We start from the raw sequence: 5,000 nt of genomic DNA, 5'->3' as shown, positions 1-5,000 counted from the left end.
CAACGCCATCTATTGGCTTGTTTTGCATTCCAAGAATGTGGGGGAGTAAATGTTGTAGACAAAAGTATTATTCGTATTCATAACGCTGTCATTATTATATCTAGATTCTAATAGCAGCCATATTATTTTATTGGTTATAATATTTAATTGTATGAACATGGTATCCCTAATATAATGAAAATAAATAACCTATTAATTACATTGACTTTCATTTTCACCTTCGTCGATAATGGACTCGCCAATCATGACGCCATGAATACTCAAACTACCAAAACAAAACACGATCAAATACACTTAAATTAGTCAATAGAAAGCCATTATTGTCGTATTCACGCAATATTAAAGAAATATTTTTTACTATTCCATATGTTTTAACCTCTAAAAGTTCTGGATTCATAATTCTTTCAGTGTTTAAGTATCTCGTGACAGTTTTGAAAATTGGTAGCCCTGAAAGGCCGATGGCCACTTCTTGTAAACAATGAAATTCTTTTACGATATATTCCAGCCAAGCCAAAGGCTAAAATTGTACATGCTTATAGTATGTTCCTCATTCACCAACAATATAAAAAGTAAATAATCATATTGATGAATGCATAAGTATATTCTAATGCTTCAGGTAACAGTTATGGTACGTTGGTGAGAATAACTTTTTACCCTAAAGGAATGAAAAGCGTTTAGATATGTTACGCTGTATTAAAATGACAGGAAGACGACATAAAGTATAATTTTCATATTTTATTGAAAATTTTAGGCCAATATATCACCATTTCCCGATGGAAACTCTCTATTGAATGTTTATATGTTTATATGGGAGATACAGTATATCATTTCAATGTCACTGTTCTTAACATATCTTATTTTTCCTCTTTTTTTTCCTTCCATCACTGGACTATTTTCCCTGTTGGAGCCCTTGAGCTTATACCATCTTGATTTTCCAACTAGGGTTGTAGCTTAGCAATCAATAATAATAATAATAATAATAATAATAATAATAATAAAAATAATAATGATAATAATAATAATAACAATACTAATAATAATAATAAAATGAAAATCCTTATCACGGACTATTCAGTACGTTAATCTTTAAACCATAACTACTCGTTCAGCCATATTATTATTATTATTATTATTATTATTATTATTATTATTATTATTATTAACTGCTAAGCTGCAACCCTAGATGGAAAACCAGGATGCTATAAGCCCAGGGGCTCTAACAGGGAAAATATCCCAGTGTGGAAAGGAAACAATGGAAAATAAAATATTTTAAGAAGAGTAACAACAATGAAATAAATATTCCCTAAATAAACTATAAAGACATTAACAAAACAAGAGGAAGAGAAATTGAAATCGTACCTTAATTCCACATTTAAAGTATTAGTATAGTTGATTACCCCCTGATATAGATAGAGAACGGATGGTCAATTATATATAATTATATAATTATTCACCACAAAGAAAGTTGTTAGTTACTGGAGATTTAGAGAGCAGTCCGTGGCCCAAGATACGATCCCAATCCGTCGGTAATTAACTTTGGCGAAGCCATAAGACTCGTTTTACGTCTGCGCGAGAATCCCTCCAGTCCCTTTGGGGAAATACAACCCTGATTTATCTTCATTCTTTGCACACGGGAATTAATTATTGTATCTCAGCGTTCGGATTAAAAGGAGATTTGTAACCCTAATTGTATTTTCTTCCGACTTATTCCGAACATTTACATTTTGATCAGGCGAGAATGATATCGAAAGGTGAACTTTACTTAATTTTTTATATTTAACTCTTACTTTCTCGTAGATAATTCCTTGTTTTGTCTAAATCATTTCAGAGACTGGTTATGCTTTAAATCAATTAATGCTCTTGGTATTATGATTGTGTTGATTGTTATTAACAAAGCTTATAATACTATGATTTGATTACCAAATATTGCAGTCAATTATAAATGATAGAAAGGCATCGAAAACCGTGAGATTTGTTGATATTTTTCAATGGATCATATTGTATCACATCATTCAGTATTTTCAAATGAATAAGTATTCTAGCAATGCATGGAAAATACATCCGATTTTGAAGCAATATATTGATATGTCAGTTACCAACCTGCAGTACATGTTTAGTGCAATTGATAAGCAAACACTTGTGATTCAAGTAATTCTTTACAACCCTTTGATTAAACAGTAACCAGAATAGTGTGGATGAGATCATGGTGAGGGGTAGATGGAGATGGTTAGGGCATGCTCTTCGCACTCAACAAGAGAGATTGGTTCCCTAAACGTTTAACTTGGTTCCAAGAGGCATAGAAGAGTTGGAAGACCCGGGCCTATATGACTGAGGATTATGAAACGTGAAGTAAGAGATGAATGGAGAAGTATTGATTTTAAAGCTCAAGATAGAGACGACTTGCGAAATCTAACAGAGGCCCTTTGCGTCAATAGGCGTTGCAGGTGATGCTGATGAATTCATTCTACTTTAAAATTCAACTTGAATTTACTTTGGGCAAAATACAGAGATCCAGTTTTAACCATATTTTACACGTAGACCCGTTAATAATAATAATAATAATAATAATAATAATAATAATAATAATAATAATAATAATAATAATAATAATAATAATAATAATAATGACAAAAATTCAATAATAATAATAATAATAATAATAATAATAATAATAATAATAATAATAATAATAATAATAATAATAATAATAAACATTATCCATTATTGTCCAGTAACATAATCGCAATGTAAGGCAACATTATCCATGGAAATTAGTCAGAGATTCAAGTAAACTGCGTAATTATTTTGAAATATCACTAATCTCTTTTAAGCAGATTAGATTTAGATGTATTCTGATATATCTGGTTTATTTTTAATTGCTTTTATTATAAGCAAAATGTTGACAGCAATCAGATTGCTTACGTGATGAGGAAGGAAATGACTTTTCTAGTTATAATATATATATATATATATATATATATATATATATATATATATATATATATATATATATATATATATATACCTATATATATATAACATACACACACACACACACATATATATATATATATATATATATATATATATGTGTGTGTGTGTGTGTATATATATACATATACATATACATATATATATATATATTATATACATATATAAGTAAATAAATATATATATATATATATATATATATATATATATATATATATATATATATATATATATATAAATTGAAGACATCAATTCCATTATTACATACAGAAACATTAAACTGTACAACTATACTCAAAGCAATATGACAACTGCAATATTTTAATCTCTCTCTCTCTCTCTCTCTCTCTCTCTCTCTCTCTCTCTCTCTCTCTCTCTCTCTCTCTCAAGCTCATGTAATTTATTGGATGGTTGCCCTAACAATGCCTAATTAAGAAAGAAATCAAGTGGATTATACACTTGCGTAGGGACTTAATCCAACCAATTATTTTCTGTCGAGAACGTAGAATTAAGAGATCGAAAAGTCATCATTACTGATATATCATTCTCAAGACGCTTAAGAAAATAGAACAGGGCAGGCTAACGACATATAAGGAGAATAACAAGCTGCTTATAATGAACAAAGAAGAACAAATTTAATTAATGATTATTGAATATAAACAGGGGAAATCCCCAGCCTTGTATCCTAATTTTTTTTCAGAATATACTGTTAAAACACCGTAATTTTAATTTGAAATTATCCGTATAAATATACCGTTCTTAGCCGTATTTCAATAAAATACAGGCAACCGTAATTTCACCCTGCTTTATTATTATCTTTTACGGGTTGGTTTCCGTACTATCAATCCTTTTATGTCAATATAGACGTTTTTAAAACGGTAAATGCCTGGCAACATTTATTCAAAGATTTATACCTTTTTTACGGCAAATTTATAACAGTGTAGGCCTACTCAATCCTAATTCTTCATGTCCTCTGGGAAGAAAAGCTATTTAACTTTTTCTAACGATGGATTATAAAGATTAAAACGAGCAATGAATTATTTGAGCAATATGCCACAGGTAATGAGCAATTCAGATAAATTTGGTCTACCACAAATGTTAAAGGGGATTGCTTTTCACAGCTCATCGCCTCTCCTCTTCTTCTTCTTCTGCTTCTTCTTTGTCTGCATCTATGTGGGGTCGATGGTTCTGGCCAGCGTTCTCCATCTACCTCTGTCCCCACACTTCATCACCTGTTAATCCCTTTGATCGAAGATCATCCTTGATACAGTCCATTCACCTTCGTTTTGGTCTCCCTCTCCCTCTCATTAAAGTGAAATAATAATATTGTAATATTTTGGCAACAAAATTCCAGACATTCCAACTACCAGTCTTTCTCCTTACGGCTGAGAGGAAGGACGCTGGTGACTGGCATAACGCATGAACATACGCTACCGGGATCTTAAGCGATGTCAGGCAGGGCAGCTGTTCGGGACTACGCTTTACCCCCAAAGCCAAAGCAAAGTCCTTCAAAAAGAAGGCAACCGTGCTTACCCCAGACGAAAGACGCTGATGACTGGTACAACACATGAACATACGCTACCGGGATCTAAGCGATGTCAGGCAGGGCAGCTGTTCAGGACTACGCTTTACCCCAAAGCCATAGCAAAGTTCTTCAAAAAGAAGGCAACCGGGCTTACCCCAGACGAAAGACGTTGGTGACTGGTACAACACATGAACATACACTACCGGGATCTTGAGCGATGTCAGGCAGGGCAGCTGATAGGGACTACGGTCTACCTCAAAGCTAAAGTAAAGTCCTTCAAAAAGAAGGCCACCGTGCTTACCCCATACAAATGGAAAAAAAAAAATGCACGTTAATAGAAGAAGAGTTCTTTCATAGAGTAAGTTCAATTCATTCCGTTTATCAAAACATTTTATCATTATCCGACAATATTTGTACTGAGGAAGAGTTATTTTATTTGATTACTGACACAAACAAAATCAATTTGTTCCTCCTTCTTGAGTTA

This window comes from Palaemon carinicauda, chromosome 26 (genome assembly GCF_036898095.1).
Source record: "Palaemon carinicauda isolate YSFRI2023 chromosome 26, ASM3689809v2, whole genome shotgun sequence".
NCBI lineage: Eukaryota > Metazoa > Arthropoda > Malacostraca > Decapoda > Palaemonidae > Palaemon > Palaemon carinicauda.
The sequence above is the reverse complement of the archived record's forward strand: the minus strand, read 5'-3'. Positions refer to the sequence as shown.